This window comes from Anabrus simplex, chromosome 1 (genome assembly GCF_040414725.1).
Source record: "Anabrus simplex isolate iqAnaSimp1 chromosome 1, ASM4041472v1, whole genome shotgun sequence".
Lineage (NCBI taxonomy): Eukaryota > Metazoa > Arthropoda > Insecta > Orthoptera > Tettigoniidae > Anabrus > Anabrus simplex.
Genome location: NC_090265.1, coordinates 1014681461 through 1014704111, shown reverse-complemented (window position 1 = coordinate 1014704111; position 22651 = coordinate 1014681461). Strand labels below are relative to the sequence as shown.

The window sequence follows — 22651 nt, the reverse complement described above, 5'->3', positions numbered from 1 at the left end:
AGTACAATACGAGTGATACATGTGTCAGTGTTAAGTAATTAATGTTTTCGTGACTGGACGATAACACATGAGTCCAACCACACCTTTCAAGAAGAAGAAGAAGAAGAAGAAGAAGGTTTTGCTAATATGGCGATGAGCACAAATCTTGGCCCCACCGAGAGAATGCATTGCAATACGTGTCGCCATCTCTGTGTTATTCTGTGGTCGTTGGCAACCTCCTCAAATACAGTAGAGACAATACGCGACACTCTGCGAGATATCGAGGGATAGTGATTAGAGCTCTATCCAGCGGAGTGACCTGGAGTTAATGATTCTGTCATAAGAGCACGTGTATTTGTTTGTGAAGTTTTTGGCGATATTTATGCGTTTGCAGTAAGTTGACATAAGTAAATAGTAGCGTGTGTTGTTCCTTTATATCTCCTCTCAACATGAGTGGAAAGATTTGTGCTGTGTTTGGCTGCAATAACTATGAAGTGCAGAAGGATTCACGGTCTTTCTTCCGTTTCCCTCGTGACAAGAAAATGTAAGTAAATATTGTGTTTGCATACATATTCTTCAAGTGACACGAGGTTTTTGTAGTATTTCCTAAACTTATGACCTGCGCGACCCATATTTTAACTGGCATAAAATATAATTTTATTTTATTGTATAGTGCAGCAGTTAACCTTCAATACCGATGTGTTGTTGTAGGTGCGATCTGTGGTTTTTGATTTAATTAAGGAAAATGCCTGTGCATATGTGTGTGGCTGCTTGTGTTCCAAGTTATTCCATTTGGAATGCCGTAATGCGTTGTCAAGCACTGAAGAAAATGTAGGTGACTTAAGAAATGTACATATTGTTTTGAAAAATATGATGATGCAAATTTGCTTTATTCTAATATAATGGCAGGTATTACCTATAGGGAAATTTTGAATGTTTTTGAGGCTAAATTTATAGATTCTCTTTCTGTTAGTAGGCTTCAAGTTAAGTGGAAAATTGTCCAGCTCTTAAATGTCAATTCATTGAATCATGTGTTTAAGGAATGTGCCGATATTTTTATTGACGAGTGTCCTAATGTGATGATACAATGTTTTTTAAAAGGAGGAAAAAGACAAATCTAGCCGTAGAAGTTCAGGCAGGAATGCTAAAGGTAGAAAAGTAATGCATAAATGAAAGAATAAGCCCTTTCACAGCAGTCCATTTCACATCTTGATTATATGTCTAATTTCAGTCTTTAAAATAATAACCTGTTAAATAATTCTTCATTCGTTTATCCAGAATTGCTTTACGAACTTTGAAGTTAATATCTTAATAACACTTTCTTTTAGACGTAATTTATTTATCCATTTCCGTATATGCTTTTCCATTGATATTTGAACTTAGCGCGAATTTTCAGGTCACGACACTAGGAGTGCAACTTGCGAATTGTCTCCCATTTTAATAAGGCTAAATCCGGAAGTGTCGCGTATTGTCTCTACTGTATTTGACCACCTACAGCGGAGCTTCAGATAGGCTATGTAATTTTCTTTAAAAAGTCAAAAAAGAATCTTGGTTGTGAGAGTTTCAATGTAGTTTTCTAGGAAAGGGGAGACAACAACATATATTTGGTGTGAATTTCAGCTGATGAAACATTCTAGTTTTTTTTTTCCATTATCGCTGTGAATGACAGACAGAATAGGAATTTTATACATACCTATATATAGATGTTACATTGTTTTACGTCCAATATGTTCAATATTGGTATCGTCTACGTCTGCTCTTTGGATTCCTCTGAGTGTTTTTTGTTGACTTACTAATTTCGCTCTTTATTCAGCAGGATGTGCTCGATATGTCTTATAAACTTAAAATACTTCCCGCAGTATGGACATTGCTGCTCCGCCCGGCGCTTCGGCTGGATGGTGTGTACCGGCCTTCGGTTCAGAGGGATTTTAATCGTTTCTGTTAATTGCTGTAACGCGAAGGCTGGGAGTTTGTGCCGACGGGTGGGGCCAGGCGTGAAGACCGGCACTGTGCCCCAGACCCGTCTCCCGAATGCAGAGGCGTAGAGCCATGGTAGAGCCGTGGCCACCTTTCCTGTGCTCGGTGTTGAAAACTAGTCAACTGCTTCAGATGGGGCCTAAAGTATAAAACTCGATGCATCTCTCTTACGATTCGTTTTACGTGAAAAAAGCTCATGGCAATATTTATTTAGAATTTTTGTACTATACTTCTCTTTCGGAGTCAGTGAAAAATAAGGGAAATATCAGTAGCAGTCGTGTGAAAGTTTAAGGCCACAAGACGGTAACTAACTCTATAGACTGTAAAGACACCTGGTATGGAGATCGTTCCGGCACGTTTTAAAGTCAGAGTACAGAGCTGTTGGACCAAGGGTAAGCCGTGACCTCTTAAGGGACGAAACCCAAGGGCCGAAACCCACTCTGAATCTACCGACCTGTTAAGTATACCGCCCCGAGGCTGGGTGAATCCTCAAAACACTTCTGCTTTAAACTTTTAAGACATAGCGAAAGGCACGGCAAGTACAATGCTCGTTTGGTTGTTTATGAAGAAGCTATTGGATATTTTAAAATTTAATTCTTAGTTATTTTTATTGTTCAGTTATTTTAACAATTATCTCCAATGACTGGAGATGCATTTTTCTCGACTGTAGCAAAGACGATTATGCAGTTCCGGGGCTTGCCACACCGTACCGCTAGATGTCATCGCCGTCGCTGTTCGCATTCCACTCAATGCGCTTGAAATACAGCTGTTCGGTATTGCCACAGTCAAGTATTTGGTTGACTTACGGGTGGAGTTATGCCTGCTATGAGGTGTTGATAGTGAATAGGGAGTGTGCACATTTAGTGGAAAAAGGCAGAGCAGTGTTCAACGCTATCTGTGGCCCGGCCAATCCTGCTCTGGAATTGGGCGTTATTAGAATGCCAGCGTAGTACTGTTCGTGAAAAGTGAGAAACTGTACCGTTTTTCATTTCATCGAACATTACTATGATAGCATTGCTTTTAACCGTGACATTCCAGCCGGGCAATATTGCATTATTTTTTATTTTAAATTCCGGGAACAAAAATACACAATGCAATGAATTCTTTAAAAATAGTTTATAAAGACCTCGAAATAATTAAAAACGATTTGTGAGAATACTGACCTCACTGCAATGGCCGATGTCGAGTTAAGTTTAGTACTTGTTTGTGTCTGTTACAGCATCACGGGAAAATGGATGGATGCATTTTAATTCAATTTGGAATTTCAGTTTAGAATAAGGTCGAGTAGGATCTTAGCTACACGTTGTTGAAAAATAGTCAACAGGAGGGGCTGCTTCAGATGAGGCCTAAAGTATAAAACTCGATGCATCTCTCTTACGATTCGTTTTACGTGAAAAAAGCTCATCGCAACATTTATTAAGAATTTTTGTACTATACTTCTCTTTCGGAGTCAGTGAAAAATAAGGGAAATATCAGTAGCAGTCGTGTGAAAGTTTAAGGCCACAAGACGGTAACTAACTCTATAGACTGTAAAGACACCTGGTATGGAGATCGTTCCGGCACGTTTTAAAGTCCTTGTACGTCTGTCAGTAATTTTTTTTAAATTAACCCGATATTTGGCTTTCATTTATACCGGAAGGAAGAGGTCTAATCAAGATCAGAAAAAACACCTAAAAGGGCAACAGAGAGCAAGGAAGCGCGTACTTCTCAAGCCACTGACAGGGAGAGGCATGCCTCAGAATCCGGGAACAATAAATATTGGGGGGGGGGGGTGGACAAAATGTAATCACGCATATGCTAAGTGGTTGTTTCGTCAAGAGCGGGCACTGCAGTTATTTAGTAATAATGTGCTATCACGTGCCTGTATATTCACGATAGCACTACTAATGTTTAAAAGAGATATAATCCAAATCCGCGAATTAGGCAAAAGCATTAGCTCATTGACAAATGATTCCGGACACCTCCTTCCGAAGAGGATCTTTTAATTCATGCCTGACCGTCTATATAGACAATATCTACATTATAACATGGCATGAATGCAAGCAAAATTCCTCTGTCTCTCTAAAGCTGCCCACGTTACATTAACGTTATATTTGCTGGTCACAGACTTGAGATTCCTCTGTTGAGAGGTGCTAAATGGGATGAAAGTCAATCCACTATCACTAAACAAGAAAGAAATTGCTCTCACAGTTTCACTTAAGAGCCAGATTTACGACCGCACCACGCTACTTACCAAAGCACGCTTTCACATTCTGTACACTCACACATTAAACAAGTGGCGAGCAATTGTTCCCAAGGTACGATATAACACAGTGTGTAGGCTAAACTTGTAAGACAGGAAAAGAAAACACAGTACCTACATTTTTACATAACGTTTATTAATTTTTAAGGTACTTTACTTTGCACCGACAGGTCTTATGGCGAAGATGGGGTGGGAAAGGGCTAGGAGTAGGAAGGAAGCGGCTGTCGCGTTAATTAAGATACAGCCCCAGTATTTGCCTGGTGTGAAAATGGGAGACCACGGAAACTATCTTCAATGTTACCGACGGAGGGGTTCGAACCCACTATCTTCCGAACGCAAGCTCACAGCTGTGCGTCCCTAACCGCACAGCCAACTCGCTCGGTACATGTTTATCATGTAATCTGATATCTCTCTACTTTTCTTGCACAGTTGAACGAATTCATTGCATTTCAGTATACAATATGGCTACTCGGTGCTCAACATAAGTTACGTGACCTCTTTTTAAAGGGGGATGCTTATGAGGACCACAATTTAACAGAAATTCTAATTAATGTGTATGTTTAGTTTTCATCTCGCAGACTGTATGGATCCTCAGCAGCTCCGCTATCAGCTGTCATAACCTAGGTGTCAATGAAGAGCATAATAGGGAAATGAGGAGTGAAGTAGTTTCCCGTTGCTTTCCTCACCGAGCCAGGAGTAGTTGTTATTACATTCAATCTGCCAAACACACTGAAATATACCAGCCGTCCCTATGAATGTCTGTTTCAGATCATTCATAATAGGGGCTGGCTGCATAAGAAATAGCATTACTAGCATAGCTGTCCGACTCGTTGGCTGAATGGTCAGCGTGCTGGTCTTCGGTTCCGAGGGTCCCGGGTTCGATTCCCGGTTGCGTTGGGGATTTTAACCTTCATTCCTTAATTCCAGTGGCTCGGGGACTGGGTCTTTGTTCTGTCCCCAATATACCTGCAACTCACACACCACACATAACACTATCCTTCACCACAATAACACGCAGTTACCTACACATGGCAGATGCCGCCCACCCTCATCGGATAGTCCGCCTTACAAGGGCTGTATTCGGCTAGAAATAACCACACGAAATGATATTACTAGCATAGCTCATACCGTCATGTCGTCAAAGCCAAGGATAAGACTGAAACAGATCAATGAAAGTAACAAATTAATTAATTCATTCATTAATATCAAAAGACATAGTGCACTGTAAAGACTGGGTCTCATCAACAAAGGCAGAATTCTAATTTATGTCACAGTTAACTTGACTTTGTACAAAGACTGGCATGTAACCCCCACTATAATAGTAAATAGATGCTAATTAGTTCTTGACATAAATACAATAATAGTTAATTTCTCCTAAATGGTTTGAAATATGTTACATTAATGGACAGTGGCTTCGCCGACATTTCGCCAATATCTGCATTTTAAATTATGTTTATAATTACGGTAATTATTCTTGTGGGTATTTTTCTTGTTAGCTGCGAGTAATTACACAATAAATGTACTATAAAATAATGTTAGCTTTTAACAATGTATTACTTCAAGTTTCCTCACTAAGACCAGTTTCCTCTGGAGTGTAACAAACCCTCCCTCACTAGATGCGTAACAAAATATTCACTTCACCATTCAAAGGCTATAGGGATGTATCACGCAAAACTTGTCCGCTAGGCAGCGTAATGGTAGTACCCGGTATGCGCTTTCCGCTGCTCGATTGTTTTACATTAGTCTTATATGGAGTATTCCTACATTTGCGATCATTGAAACGAAACTTTTGCTTTAAATGCGTTTTTGTTAAGAATGAATTCTTAAAGTACAAATAGCATTTTGATAGCATTCTTAATACGGTATTTTTTCTTTTCTTTGCCGGTTATAGGCGTACATAAGGCACGACATTGGTGTGACAGCAGTGCCTGGGGCTACATCAGTACGACTGAATTTCATTTCCGTGCAGCGTACGAGGTTCAGGATCTTGTTTCGGACCATAAGCCAAATACCGGTATAAAAATTTCAAATTTGGAAGTAATGTTCAGGAAGTCTGAAACTGGTGGTGCTCCAGTGTCCAATTATAGGCCACTGTGTGATTCAGGGTACCGTACCGCACACGGTGTTATGGCTGTTTTTATACTTCTATATCTTCTTGCTCTCGGAGTTATTTCCAACGTACCGGTGCCATACCATGACAATATCGAAGGTACAGCGTTCTCCTTAAGTCTTCGTCTTTCGTCTAAAATGATTGAAATACGTCATAATAACTTTTCAGAATGTACTACCTTATTATCAAATTATTTCTTAATTAGTAATAATTAGCTTATTTACCAGTTTCAGTAATGCCATAATCTTCATCTGTAAAATGTTTCGAGCAGACTTTGATATTAGGAGTCATATTTTTATTTCGTAGGTCCTGCCTACGAATCGCATGCAACCACTTTTTACGGAAAGCATCTTGCTTAGGAAATTGATGGTATGAATACGCTCGACCTTGATTTTGGGGCATTGGGGCACAGCAGTAGTCAGGCATCACAATTTTCTTGTCATCTTTGCTGTCGTAACGATATATTAAATCTTTAACTTCAGCATTTAACTAGGTAACTTCCATTAAAAACACATATAAACAAATGACGATCGACAAGCGCATACCGGATACTACACGTGAGACATCTATCGGTAGTGTTTCAGTACATCCCTATTCACTAGCCGCTAGTTAGTAGTGACGACCGTCACACAGGCGAGTACAGCGCTAGTGATGAGTGAGTCACGTGACTCCAACTCGTAACTTAGAGGCTGGTAAAACCGCCAGTAAAACTCTCGCTAGCGAGCACTAGCTCCTTGAGTTTTGGGTGTCACGCTTGGCTAATAACCAGCGAGTGCTCGCTGTTAATTACTGGCAGCTGGTAAACTACCCTGGCATGACACAGCGCTCGCTACAAGACTGATCGCTTCTCGCCTGGTGGAAGGGGAACCTCGCTAACACATATTTTTTCGCTTCGCCACAGTATCTCTAAGATTTTTGTTCGGCCGGGTGGTCCTCAACTTTAAATTGCTACCCAGCCGACCATAAATAGCATATAGGCTGACGCCTCGTTGGCAGTCGGCCTTCCCAACCCACCATGTCTTACTGCCTAATCCCCGGAGTAGATCCAACCATCTCTGAAGATGCCATCTACCAAGACCTTCGTACAGCCGGCGTCCCGGCTTATAACGCCTACCGATTGATGGATGACCTCACTTCCACTCCAACATCGCAGATTTTGGTACATCTCCCGGGAGACGACGCCCTGCAACGCCTCTTCGCCTCCGGAGCGACCATTCGCCATAAGACCTACGCAGTGGTGCCACCTCCGATGTCCATCCAAGACCAGCTCTCTGCGGATTCATCGATTGTTCCAGTCTTCAACGCGTCTCTACCCCGGATATTGCCTCAGCCACCATCATTCTTCTTCTGAACGACTCCTACTCCCACGACCACTATGACGACCGCATATACCAGTTCTCAACTTCCCATCACCATTGTCACAACTTGTCATCCTTCACCAGTAATGTCCTCATCCCTCCCACTACTCACGCCTACTACAACCCCGCCACACTTTTCCACCCCGTTGACTTGGACCACCGCAGCTCCGTCATCGTCGCCTCTACAAGACACCTCCGCAACAGCCGACGCCCCACCACCATCGCCACAGCAGCAACCGCCGTCCATCCATGCCACGTTTAGTTGCGTCCTACGCGGGATTCCACCTGACATCTCTGAACGGGCCATCCTACAGGAACTCCACGCGGACGGCGTTCCCGCCCGACACGCGATTCCCATCCACAACACCAACGGCCCTACTTACTTGGTGCGGCTCCAGCTTTCCAGTGCCGACGACGTTCAACATCTCATCCGTACCGGCGCTCGTATCAACGGCCATCGTCACAAAGTGGAGCCCTCCCGTTCTCCACCCCAACCTGTTCGCTTTCCTTCAGCTACTTCACATCGTCGCCCCCGGCCAGCCGTTCCTCCTATTCCACCTTTTCCACAAGTTTGTCAACCCCCTCCCCAACCTAGTTTCATTCCCCCCACCCCTTCCGACATTCGACCTTCTTCGCTTTCTTACCACTTCTCTTTCTAATATCACAGCCACCCTCCATCTCCTCACCTTGCATCTCCACCCAAGACCTCTCTTCTAATCTTCATCTTTCCCAGCTTTGCACTTCATCTTTTCCCTGTCTACTCTTGCACTCTCCTCTGAATATTTAATCCTTGTACACATCCCCGATAATGAAATACTATCCGCACACACCTCCCAATTCCATACATCAATTACCCTCCTCCCCACACCATTACTCCTTCTCCAACCTGCTGAAACTCCTGGCCAGAGTGAAGGCGTAACCTTCAGGGTGGCCCGCCCTACCCCTTCAGGGTGGGGAATGAAAACTTTAAAAAGAAGAAGAAGCGCTCGCTAGCCGTCAGCATACCGGCTACATTAGAGGTTCTTTAATTTCTTCATATCATGGATCCCCTTTGCAAATCTGATGGCACATATGGAACCCTTTACATAAGCACATAAGCACCTTTGTAGAAAATGAATTTCTTTTATCGAAAACTGTGTGCCATATACAAAGAATGAACAAAGTAAGCAGTATCCTGTCGCGGTGGGCTCTCAGGAGCACATGAGCACGTGAACACCCAGTTCTAATGGATATTGACCCATTCCTGGATAATTCAAAATTGTTTCCCTTGTTTCTGCCTCATTTCGTCAATCGATCGAAAGTATTCGACTTATTTCGAAGGTCCGTTACACTGACAGCTGTTCGTTTCGACTGACAATGCAGAGCTGCTGCTGCTGCAACGTGTTTCATTCCCCGCCCTTCGGGCGAGGCGGGCCCCTAGACAGTGTCGCTGTCTCCCAGGCCGGAGATGTTGAAAGAATTGGGGAAGGACCAATATTGTAAGGAGGAGGGTAAGTGGAATTAATGGTTGAGGAGGTGTGCTCGGATGTTATTTAAATACCAGGGATGTGTGGAAGGGGTGAAAATTCAGAGAAGTGTACTAGGGCTGCCATGAAAGGTTAGTAGGTGTAAGGTTGCGGAGATATTGTACAAGGAGGTGATGAGAAGTCTGAGAAGGTCGGCTGTTAAGGGTGGTGAGAAGGAGAATTGAGTTGGTGGACGAACGTGCGAGGGAGTTCGATATGAGGGGGCTGGCCGGGGTCGAAGACGTGGGCTGGTGGGAGTTCTAGGAGGGGAGCGTGAAGGTTCCACTTGATGTTGACGACCGTAGATACGTGCCCCGCTGGTAATAAGACGTTGGACTGCTTCTTCCGTAGGCAGGTGGAGACGGACGAGATAGGTTGGTCCGGAGTTGTTCCAAATTCGGAAGGCACGACGCACAGGAATGCCTTCGAGATTAAGTTCTTGGATAACCTCTCGATCTGAGATGTCAGGATCCACGCCGCGTAAGACACAACTATGCATAGTGGTGCGATCTGGCAGTGGTGATGTTGAATGACGCACGGTGTCTGCTGGAGGTGAAGGCTGTAGGACTGGTGTCGTAGCAGAGGTTTCTTCAGCGATGGTCGAACGGTTGAAGTAGCGGGGAGGGATGTACAGGTAACTGGGCGGATCAGGGTATGGCGGCAGAGGAAGGGTCGTAGTCAGAAGAGGGGAAGAATGGGAGTACGTAACCGTTGTGATAGGAAGGTAGGGAATGCGAAGTGCGCAGGTCGTGGTGGTTGTTGTTGTGGTAGGAGTGGTACTGGTTGTCATGGTGAGGAGAAAAGAGTAGGTAGAGGGGTGGCTAACTTCCAACAAGGCGTCAGCCAATTTGCTTTTTTGAAGTCGGCGAAGTAGCTGGAGTAGAGATGCTGAGCCACCCGGCCGACAAAAAAAATTAAGGAGTAAGCGGAGTTCTGAGACGTACGAAGAGTTCAAGAGCTGATGCAAGTTTCGAGTTGCGCGAGAAGGATTTCCAATGCAGAGAGCGCACTGGAGATTTTGCTACGAGCCTGAAGACTATACGCATGCGCATGGAGATGACGTCATGTTTTATGCACAGATAACTCCATTAGCGAGGAGCACGGTAAGGTATATGTGCCTTTCATTCTACAACTACCCTCAAACAAGTGATAGTATTACAGTTGACCGCAAGGGTCAACCACCTCCCCTATTACTGTTGGCCACAGCTCCCAGAAGTTATTATTGCATTACATCGCCGGAAGATTTCGCTAGTAGGTAATTCAGACCATGGTTCGTAATCGCGGGAAGAAGTTTGCTTTACATTGTGAGTGGAGAATCGTTTCTATTTCAGTTACTTAATTCAATTAATGTAGTAATAATTGCACGCACTATTTTTATGCTTGTTGTCATACTTAGGTGAACTTCGTGCTGGGCAAATCCAAGAATATTGTTCGCATCTTTTAATATTACCTACAATACAGCATTGTAGATGAGCCTCCGTGGCTCAGACGGCAGCGCGTTGGCCTCTCACCCGCTGGATACCGTGGTTCAAATCCCGGTCACTCCATGTGAGATTTGTGATGGACAAAGCGGAGGCGGGACAGGTTTTTCTCCGGTACTCCTGTTTTCTCTGTCATCTTTCATTCCAGCAACACTCTCCATTTTCATTTCATAGCATCTATCAGTCATTAATATATCACTGTGGGAGTGGCGACCCCATCGTACTAATAGCCTATATCTGATTCATTCATTCCATCCCTGACCCGGCCAATGACTGGAAAACAGGTTGTAGGTTTTCATTTTCATTTTCACAGCATTGTAGCGAAGTTGCTGTGAATTTTACTTTTACTGAGCTGAGTATTGAACATGCCAACTTTCAGAAATCCGTCTGAGTCACTCAGCCCGGCAGTCGTATCTTTAGTTTTGTTGCACAGTCACTGATTAGTTTCGGAAAAATGCATCCTCGGTTATAGGGGTTCTACCATTTTATGAGTGGAGAAGCAACAGTACAAGGAACTTTTAGTGAAATGATTTAAGAAAGTTATTTTATACTGATTTTGTACTGTTTTGAGACGTGAATGCACAATTTGTTGTGAACCCCCTGAAAATTTTGTCACGAGCCGCCACTGGCAGTATCTATAAAAAATTATGTTCTTCAGTGTAATGCAAAAATGAATGGCAACTCTATACAAAAATGAAATGTAATAATCAAGTGCAAATTGCATAAAACAAAACAAATACTCAATTCTGTTTTGAAGTTTATTAGAATAAGAACGTTGTTATTGCTTGGCATGAATAAGATGGAACTGTGGAACCGTTTTTGACAAGACAATGTGCTAGTTATCTTTGACATACAATCGATGTCCACTTGTTTTTTGTTTTGATATAAACAAGTTCTGAAATCCCGCCTCGCAAAGGTATATAGGGTGAATCACCTGAAACTTGCACCCCGAATATTTCTGAGGTGGAAGGTGTTATTGATGTTCTGTTTTCACAGAAATGAAGTGGAACCAATAGCTCATAATTATAGTTCATACATAGTCATTAATAATTATTAGAATGTGTATATATTTTAGAAAGTTACGTTTTCAAATGGAACAAATCCTATTAATCGTAACAAAATAAAACAAGAGTAAATTAGAATGTCAAGGGCGTATTTTTATTTTTCTTGCTTTTCAGCATTCTAGTACAAGTAGTTTGCGAGATATCGTATTTTGAAAATTGTAAATACCGGCATTTCTCTGCTCCATGTGTCATTACTAATCTAAAAAAATGTGAATAAACAAATTATTTGGATTCTGAAAAAGAAAGAGAATTGGTCTTCAAAGACTATGTTAAAACTGACGACCACCAGCTCCAATACAAGGGTCTAGTCTGCCATGTAGAGATTGATGTACACGTTCTAGCATTTCATCAGAAATTTCAGCGCAGGCAGCAGCAATTCGTCGTTTGATATCATCTGATGTAGTCGTTATGTCCTTGTAAACAGTGTCCTTTAGGAGCGAAAGAAATCTAAAGGGGTCAAATCTGGTGAAAGGGCCGACCAAAGTAGAGGTCCCCTTCGTTCAATTCAACGATTTGGAAACAATCGGTAAAGACAAGCTGTAGTATGTCGTCCACTATGCGTTGGATAGCCAGCATACTGATATCACATGCTCCTCCTAGTCTGCAGTAAAACGCCTTCTAACAATAATAATGTTATTGTTTTTACGTCCCACTAACAACTGTTGACAGTTGACGGAGACGCCGATGAGCCAGAATTTTGTCCCTTAGGAGTTCTTTTACGTGCCAGTAAATCTACCGACACAAGGCTGACGAGGCTACAAATACCACCGGACTGAGCCAGGATCGAACCTGCCAAGTTAGGGTCAGAAGGCCAGCGCCTCAACCGTCTGAGCCACTCAGCCCGACCGTCTTCTAACATCTGTGGAAGTTGGTCTGTTAGGAGCTTGAGATAATTCTGAGAATCTAGCGTTCCGTCTTTAAAAAGGGCCAAGATCTGATGGTTCACTGTTCCACCAAACATTTAAACTCCATGGACGCTGACGTTCCACCTGAAGAAGCCAATGGGGGTTGTGTACGAACCAACAGTGCATGTTTCGGAGGTTTACTTAACCATGGTTTGTAAATGTTTCTTCTTCGCTAAACAAGATGGGCTACATGAAAAATGTGGTTTATTTTGTCTTAATGCTCATGTACAAACAGTAGCGGCGATTAGGTGGGGACAGTTGAAACTGGGATGCAACTGGGAATTATAGCAATTATTTTTAAAAAAGCAATTTGTACAAACCCTGTTGTCTTATCAGCTAATTCCTTCGTTTATTTTCTTTTATCACCGAGCTCGATAGCTGCAGTCGCTTGAGTACGGCCAGTATCCAGTCGGGAGATAGTGGATTCGAACCCCACTGTCGGCAGCCCTGAAGATGGTTTTCCTTGATTTCCCATTTTCACACGAGGCAAATGCTGGGGCTGTAATTTAATTAAGGCCACGGGCGCTTCCTTCCCAGTCCTAGCCCTTTCCTGTCCCATCGTCGCCATAAAATCTATATCTGTCGGTGCGACGTAAAGCCAATAGCAAAAAAAAAAAAAATTTAAAAAATAATCATAAACAAATTCTTTGCGGAAATACGTACAAAATGTCGTTCGACCCGGGTAACCGATTTGGATAGCGTCACAGCAAGTAGTGGAGACTTTCCTTGTCCTGAGAGGAAGGGTAGCAGGGGTATTTTTTTTTTCTAAGGTCATGGACACTGAGGTATGATACACCCGCTTGCCGCGCACATTCGTCTGTCTGGCAGTCTCTTCAGCGTCTGTTAGCTTTTAAGTGTGTAGTCAAATAATTCTTTTTTTTTTTTTTTTTTTTTTTTTTGCTAGGGGCTTTACGTCGCGCCGATACAGATAGGTCTTATGGCGACGATGGGATAGGAAAGGCCTAGGAGTTGGAAGGAAGCGGCCGTGGCCTTAATTAAGGTACAGCCCCAGCATTTGCCTGGTGTGAAAATGGGAAACCACGGAAAACCATTTTCAGGGCTGCCGATAGTGGGATTCGAACCTACTATCTCCCGGATGCAAGCTCACAGCCGCGCGCCTCAATAATTGATTTTAATTGTATATTCACGCCGTATTTCTTTTTCATTGCAACAAATGTGAAATATTGTTCCTTTCGTTAAAATTTTATTGCACAGTACAGTACTGAATCGAAATATCAGCAAACTATTATTACCGCACTTACAATGGTAAACTGTCAATCGTTACCTCTCTGTGGAAGCTCGCACAGAGAGCATTAAAAAAAACCATTTTGTAGCCTTAATTTTAGTTTTGATGCATATACGCCCCCCCCCCCCGGCCGCTATATCCCGCAAACCCGGGTGTTGTTTGTTGTCTGTATTTTTAATTTTTTTTTATAATTTTTTTTTCCAGTACTTTTAATTGCTAGTCGCCGCTACTGTGTACAAAAGTTAACACGATTGTCAAAACCGTTTCCATGCAGCTCTTGGTGGAGACAGACATGATACGATGTAATTTTTGGCGGTGGAGAACGTGTAGTGCCAGCCATGGCAGTAAGTACACACTTGCCTGACACATGCCACTTCCTCCGGCGATTGCACAGTAGCAGTGTTGCCAACACGGTGGTTTTACCACTAAATCTAGTATTTTTTACTTCGTCAGAGGGTAAATTTTAACTCATGGTTGGCAGTGGGAAATTTAATCTTTTTTCATGTTTATAGTAGTGGATATTTTGATGATTTTCCAACTTAACTTTTATGCAATATATAAACATGTAATAGTTCATATTTTTTAAGTTCTTGGTGTTGACAGTCATGATGCCATCAAAAGGCGAGGCGGGGAAGACCCGAACTGCGGGCTGAGCTTGGATGCAGGGCATTCCCATAAAGAGAAGGAGACAAGGTACACTTCAGTGCGTCTTTCTTCTGTCATAGTGAAGTGCCAAATGCACTTACGATTGTTATAGAGTCATTGCTTTCCCTTTCTTAATCGTGTAACTTTGACACCAGAGCAGAGATAAATTTATCAGTTAAATAAACGTGTCTCGAGCCATGCACACCGCGAATTTATGTGTAAAGTAATGAAATACTGCGATACGAATAGCACCAATCTATCTCGGGAGCTAGCAAGATTTACACTGACGCGCCTAGTATTTTGCCATGGTCAAATGCGGAATTCGAGATAATTTTTATTCAGCAGACCCTTACTAAAATTAAAGCAAAAATTAGAATGAGGCCCGAAATGATAAATTTGCAGGACTGAGAAGAAACAACAATGCTGCCTCATGAACTACCAAATTAAGTATTATAACAATACAATCTGCTTTACGTCGCACCGACACAGATAGATCTTACGGCGACTGGTATAGGAAAGTGCTAGAAAGGAAGCACCGTGCCCTTAGTTAAGGTAGAGCCCCAGTACGTGCCTGGTGTGAAATGGGAAACCACGGAAAAACATTTTCATGTCACAGTTCTCTGCGAAACGTTAAGAATTTCACCTCTTGACACGGCATAAGACCAAAAGCCTATACAGTATCATGTCTATAAGTACGGGCCGTGAAAGCATTAATGGCAAAATTTTCAGGGCTGTCGACAGTAGAGTTCGAATCCGCTATCTCCCGAATTCAAGCTCACAGTCGTGTGCCCCTAATGCAGCATTACGACAATTAAGTTAGGAATTGTCAAAACATAGCAGACATATCTCCCTCATCTGTGCCTTCTATCGAAATGTTAGGAACAGACATCAATGATCACGGACTATAGGTTCATCTTGAAATATATTTCGAATACTTTAACATTTGAACTAAAAGGATATACTTAATTTCCTTTTTCATGTAGTATTTCCGTAATTCAACTAATCTTAAGAACGAGATGTTGCGGAGGTTAGGGGCGGCTAGTGGTTTCTGGTGGTTTTCAAGCGGCCGTTTAGTTGATTATCCTATTCCACTACTGGCAACACTGCACGGTAATGCTGGGAGCGGAGCAGTTCCTCTTATGATTGCAATCGGCGAATGCAGCGCTACATCCGGTATTGTCTGTGTCTGTTAGGTCATCAGCCCAGAGGCTGGTTGGATCCTCAAATAGCACCACCAAAGGTTATGCGGTTATAAGGAAACCAAAAAAACCAATGGCAGCACCAAAATGAGGCGTACTAGGCAAGATGAGGAGTGAGGTAGTTTGCCATTGCTTTCCTCACTGGGTCAGAAAGTACTATTGCAGCACAACTGACCCTATGAGCAGCACCTTTCATAACACTCAGATGCACTAGTCATGCTCTGAATGTCATTACTCAGCACTACCCATATCCCAGCAACTTCCATATTGTCACAGCCATGGATGTTGACTAGGACTTCGATGGAAGCTACACTTTACTCTGGCCTGTGCCAAGAGATGGATGCAAAAGTACTGTATCCATACAATCCAGTTGTAAACTGTTGCTCAGGAACCAATCGTTGCTCCGGAGGGTCGAAGGAGGACGGAGGAACAGTACTGCGTGTATGCTCACTTCCAGTTGCTGTAATGGTTCAGAGCGGATGTGCTAGCAACGTAGTAAATACTGCTTTATTTGTATGAAGAAGACGAATACATGAAATACGTACAATCTCATTTATCGTTAGTATTTAATTTGTCGATTACTTTTTTAATAATTTGCTTTACGTCACACCGACGCAGCTAGGTCTTATGGCGACGATGGGATAGGAATTGCCTAGGAGTGGGAAGGAATAGACCGTGGCGTTGATTAAGGCACAGTCCCAGCATTTGCCTGGCGTGAAATTGAAAAACCACGGAAAACTATTCCAGGGCTGCCGACAGTAGGGTTCGAACCCACTATCTCCCGAATGCAAGCTGATAGCTACGTGACTCAAACCCCGAAGCCACTTGCTCAGTCCACTATCGTTTATACATAACGTAACAGAAAATACGTAGATTTTGAACGTACAGCACCAGCATTTGCATGACATAGGACGTCATATGCATCTGTGGAGGCCGTAGTGAAACCTGCATTTTACATCCGTCCCGTGCACCGTTGCAGCAGTTCGCGGATTAACAAATTTGAATTACCCGCCAGTGACTTCACTCGGAGGTCTTCGGAACAAAAATGAAAACAACTGCTCTGCTCCGCTCCAACCGATCCCAACACTAGTTGTAGCCCTGAAGACGCCTTTCCGTAGTTTTCCATTTGTGTATGGAACAATCATGTGCACTTACGTACACTTCATTTCTGTGAAAACAGCACATCAATAGTAGGCCTACCATTTATTAGAATGTGTATTATTTTAGAAAGTTATATTTTTCAAATCGAACAATGCCTATTGATATTAACAAACTAAAACTAAAGGTAATTAGAATGTCAATAGTGTTTTTTCTTTTCTTTTTCGGGATTCTAGTACAATAAATTTACGAGCTATCGTGTTTTGAAAATTGTAAATACCGACAAATGTCTGCTCCATCCAAAGCATGGTGTATGGAGATGCTGTTTGTGCTTGTGCTCTGTGCGCGGAACGATATCGCAATAGATTCCCGAGAGATATCGTTGCCAACATTGGTTAGAAGGGATTCGGCTTTAGAAGCGTTTAGGACGCTCGACCGAGTGCATGAACCAAATATCCGAACTTGCGGTTCCTCTCGTACTGAGCAAGATTACGATCGCAACGACCAGTCATTAGTAGGGTAAAACGAACCTGTCCCACGACGATCTAAACCCAGCTCACGTTCCCTATTAGTGGGTGAACAATCCAACGCTTGGCGAATTCTGCTTCGCAATGATAGGAAGAGCCGACATCGAAGGATCAAAAAGCGACGTCGCTATGAACGCTTGGCCGCCACAAACCAGTTATCCCTGTGATAACATTTCTGACACCTCTTGCTGGAAACTCTCCAAGCCAAAAGGATCGATAGGCCGTTCTTTCGAAGTCCCTGTGCGTACTGAACATCGGGATCAAGCCAGCTTTTGCCCTTTTGCTCCACGCGAGGTTTCTGTCTTCGCTGAGCCGGACACCCGCGTTATTCTTTGACAGATGTACCGCCCCAGTCAAACTCCCCGCCTGGCAGTGTCCTCGAATCGGATCACGCGAGGGAGTGACAGCAGTCACGCCGCCGCTCGCGCGTGAGCAGGGAAGAATCCCAGACGCACGCACGACGACGACACGACTGACGAGGGTCCACGAGCACGACGCATCCTTAACACGCTTGGCTCGAGAATACCGTGACGCCAGGGCTGAAAGCAGGTGACGCACGCGCTCCGCCCAACCGTGTATGTAAAGAAACGATAAAGTAGTGGTATTTCACCGGCGATGTTGCCATCTCTCACTTATGCTACACCTCGCATGTCTCCTTACAATGCCAGACTAGAGTCAAGCTCAGTCCGGCCCCGCGGTGTAGGGGGCAACGCGTCCGCCTGTCACCCGGCGGCCCCGGGTTCGATTCCCGGCCGGGTCAGGGGTTTTTAATTGTAAAATGAATAATATCCCTGGCTTGGGGACTGGGTGTTTGTGTCGTCCTTAACATTCCTTTCCTCACATTCAACACTTTACACTTCCGCAATTTCTAAATACACGCATGTTCATAACATATGGTGCAAAATAGGCCAAAAGATCTTTCTAGGTCGACGCCCCGAAAAAAAGAGTCAGGCTCAACAGGGTCTTCTTACCCCGCTAATTCTATCAAGCCCGTTCCCTTGGCAGTGGTTTGCCTAGATAGTAGATAGGGACAGTGGGAATCAAAAAAATAGAGACTCAAGATTTTCACGTCGTATAGAGGCGCATAAAACTACTGCAATGTGCGGATCTACAGCTACAACGGCTAGAACCCTCTTCTCGAGTCACTCACTTGTTTCTGTTACGTTTTCTAGGTGTGGCACTTTCATTTTCCCGTAGTTGGTTGAAAAGGTTCACAAATCATTGTCGAGATGGATGACGTCTACTGGGATATCGTTCCGCGCATAGAGCACAAGCTCGAACAGCATTCTTTCTACAATCTCCATACACCATGCTTTTGGATGGAGCAGACATTTTTCGGTATTTACAATTTTCAAAACACGATAGCTCGTAAATCAATTGTACTTGAATCGTAAAAAAAAGAAAAAAAAAAGCACCCTTGATATTCTAATTACCTTCAGTTTTAGTTTGTTAATTATTCCATTTGAAAAATATAACTTTCTAAAATAATACACATTCTAATAAATAATTATTAAAATGTGTGTATTGAACCCTTTAGGTCCATATTGAGGGATACCTACCTTCCTTACCTATCAGCAAAGTTCATGAGATCTGTCTCTTGGGTCGTATCGGGTTCTTCGTCACTTGCTGAGGTAAAGGTAGGGTTCAGTAATTCTAATCTATCTACTGGAATGAAAGGTCTGTTTAAAAGATTCCTATTTATTCAGGAAAATTCTGAAGCAATCTGATATGTCAACGGTATCATAGAAGTCAATTGTGTCCACTGGACACCACAATCATTTTTACATAAACGTCAGAACACTGGTGTGAGACTTTAACGTAACTGCCTGACGGGCATTCATACTAGAAACCATTGTCTCAATTATTAATCATTTAAGAAAGGAAAGTCTGGAAATCCTTAAATTCGGCTTCCATGTGAGACCACATGTACCATCATAGTGATTCGTTATGGTCCAGCCCTCGTAACACGAACTCTGGACTCTGGGTATAATTAAGGCCGTCCAATCGGTATGTGCCACACAGTGGTTCTACGGCATGGACCCTTAATTGAATCAATGTGACCTGCGTCTATGTCATGGACCGACATCTAATCTTCTAAGTTACTTTAAAGTCAATGTGGATGATGACCGCAAGGAAATGATGCTACAATGGCATATGCCCTAATCCAAGTCACTGAGGTTGATGACCCCCTGACCACCCAAGTTTCTAGGCTGAAGGCTAAACACAATTAAGTTACATCGGTTGATGACCAAAGTTTCCACTTTACTATCCCCAGCACATTCACTGCTCAATCAATCAAAGTTCAATAATTACAGCAATAGCAATGCTCACAAACTTTGTGGCAGTAAAATCCATTTCCTTCGGATATGTCCCCTTAATCGTTACTTTATATCTTAATATTCCCCCAGAAAAACAAACTAAAATTTCCAGAATGCATCTCCAAGTTATTCGCTTGATTAAAGTTATTTCAAATGCGGTTTCACTGAATTTAATAATTAAATAAATTTAAATGATTTAACGAAATGTTAAAGAACAGTAAATTTTATCTCCGCGGACTCTGGTTTCTTCACAAATTCCTACGCAGCTGTGATGTGAATTCAATCTTGTGATGTTTGTCTGGCTGGAAAAGAATTGTTACATAATTCATGTCCAGTTATATATCTTGTCTCATGATTTCACACTTTAAAATCTAATCTAGTCCTAACCGTTATTAACACTTGGATAGCCTATGAATCTACGTACAAACCAAACAACTCGCCATATAATTACGATGTCATATCTCGTCATACCATTTATGAATTTTGCACACCCCTCACAGACAAACCAATCATCACGACCATCGCTCTATATTTTGGACAACCCTGAATTTGGTTACTCTGTTCCTTATACTCAAAGTTCGTGATTTCAAATGTTCATTACGTCCCCAGTTAAACAAATTTTACAGTATTTCACAATACTCAGATCATTACCGGCTATGAATTTCAACTAAATCCAGCATTTTAACGTTTTCCCCGGCCAAGAATACAGTACAATCTCAATTCCACGCCTGTCCCGTTATCACAGCTGAGGCCTCTCGTCCCCAAGTTCGCTTGGCAGTTACATGAAACACCTGGTTTATTCCAGTTGACTGGCTTCTCAAAATGCTCTCTTTAAACTCTGCCGACAAATTTAAACAAATACGATATTCTAACCAACAAAATGCACAGATTATGCTTCAAGATGTCCACACTAGTTATACGCGTCGCCAATTAATACCGCTATGGATTTCTATGTATTTCTTTCCATTCCCAACATTATAAAATATACCTCGGGCTATCGTGTCCCGGCTTCAATGACAGGACTCTAATCTGATTCGCACATCTCATCTCAACTCATATAAAACATTCCTCGGGCTTCCATGTCCCGGCTTCAATGACAGGTCCAACCTGATTCACAAATCTCATATCAACAAAACTAACCTCTGTTTCCCAGCTCCACAATTATCATCGACAAAGAACTGGAATAAAATCCTTACTAGAAATCTCGACGTCTAATATCGCACAATGCATTAATCATGAATAACTTCGCATAAATGATATCGTATTTAATAACTTGATTTTTACGAGAAATGACTGAAACATTCTACTAGATCTTTTTATTGTCAGTCAGACACAGTTTAAAATGGGCCTAGAAAAACGTTTCTCTCCGTGACCAAATTCATCACCCTAGGTTCTCACCCGACAGCGCGCTTCCACTCGATTGAAAATGAGTGACCATGGATTCCTACCTTATTAACGTCAAATTGAAGACAGAAAAATTTTACGTCGACTGAACATCTTAATTTGGCATCACAAAATATAGGCAGTACACTCACACGGATGACGATCTACATTGAACGTGATATCACTTCGAAACCCTATTCAATAACTTTTTACAACATTATACGGCACTCGCAAGACTTCAAAAATTGTATCCAAGTGGAAAATAAAACAAATGACTCTTTTAGTCGTATTCTCACATTTACAAAACTTAGTAGGGGTGACTACTGCGTCGTATATCCCCATTCAAATACACTTTTAGAGATCATGAGACAAGATATAAGAGGTAGTAAGATGGAAAGTCACCTACCTCATGCAGTCACACCATTGTTCGTCATAGGGCTCACCTGCGACCCTGGCATTTTATTTAGCAATTTTTACATTCATGGCTGTACAGCTCATTATGTTTCCTCAGGTTTCCTGGAATAAAGCATTTAAAAAAAGAAAATACCCTTCACTTGTTTGCTGAGCGCACACGATGGACTATAATTATTTCCGCACACGAATTACTTAATCACATTAGAATTTATTCAGTACTTTGACCGTCCTATCTGGTACAATTATTTCACTCAAGAAAACTATCTCCTCATGGAGACAAGACCTAGCCACAATGGCTAAAATCTGCAGTTGAACTCAGTCTACTTTCGTTGGTTTGATTTCGCAGAGCAGCTCAACAATTTTTCGTCCGCTTTGTATCACAAATGCCGGAGAAGGAGACTTCGTCATGGCGTCCCTTCATATTTATAGCAGTTACCCCCTCTCTTCGGATATCTCCCTTTGCCGCCAAGAAAATTTCTATACATTTTCTGACTTAACTGAACTGTAATTTCAAGAGTTTTGAAAGTGACTACATGCTTGCTACATTTCTGGCGGTAGTGTTCATGGACATTTAAAATTTTTACGGGTTCGATTTGTGAGATGATTGACCTCCTTTGATAGGCACTATATTTTTTTGACTTGGCTTGGATCACGCCATGTACACGCGCTTTGAAATAGTTCACAAAAATGAGTTGAGATTCTTCCGCCGTCGACACGTGTGGCTGACGTCACGTACCCCAGAGCGTGGGACCGAAGGTAATCACCCCCTCGTCACGTGTCAAATCCATGCTATCAAGAATCCAACTTTTAAATGATTGTCGATTTATGCATAATGTTCTTAGGGCACAAAGGTCATGGGTTCAGTATGGAACAATTATGAGCTCTTAGGTACACTTCATTTCTGTGAAAACAGCACATCAATAGTGCCTTCCATTTCAGAAATATCTGGGGTGCAAGATTTAGGTGATTCACTCCATATAGTGAGAAACGGTATTACAACACCCATAGCGTAGTCGTTTAACTGTGATACTTAATATTTGTATTAAATTGCTCAGAAATCAAATTTCTCCGTTGCTATTATTCTGCTCACATTAAATTGATAGTGAATATAAATGTACATTTCCTATTGACTTTCATGGATTCCCCGAAGCCCATCCACGGACTCTAGGTTCAAAACTCGGGGCTGCATTGTTTGAGAGT

The 22651-nt window shown here is 42.4% G+C and overlaps 1 protein-coding gene across 1 annotated transcript in view; it reads left to right on the top strand.

Moving 5' to 3' along the window:
• Positions 1–22651, top strand: part of fwd (phosphatidylinositol 4-kinase beta fwd) — a 374395-nt gene that overhangs the window by 43643 nt on the left and 308101 nt on the right. The gene's annotated exons all lie outside the window — the stretch shown is intronic.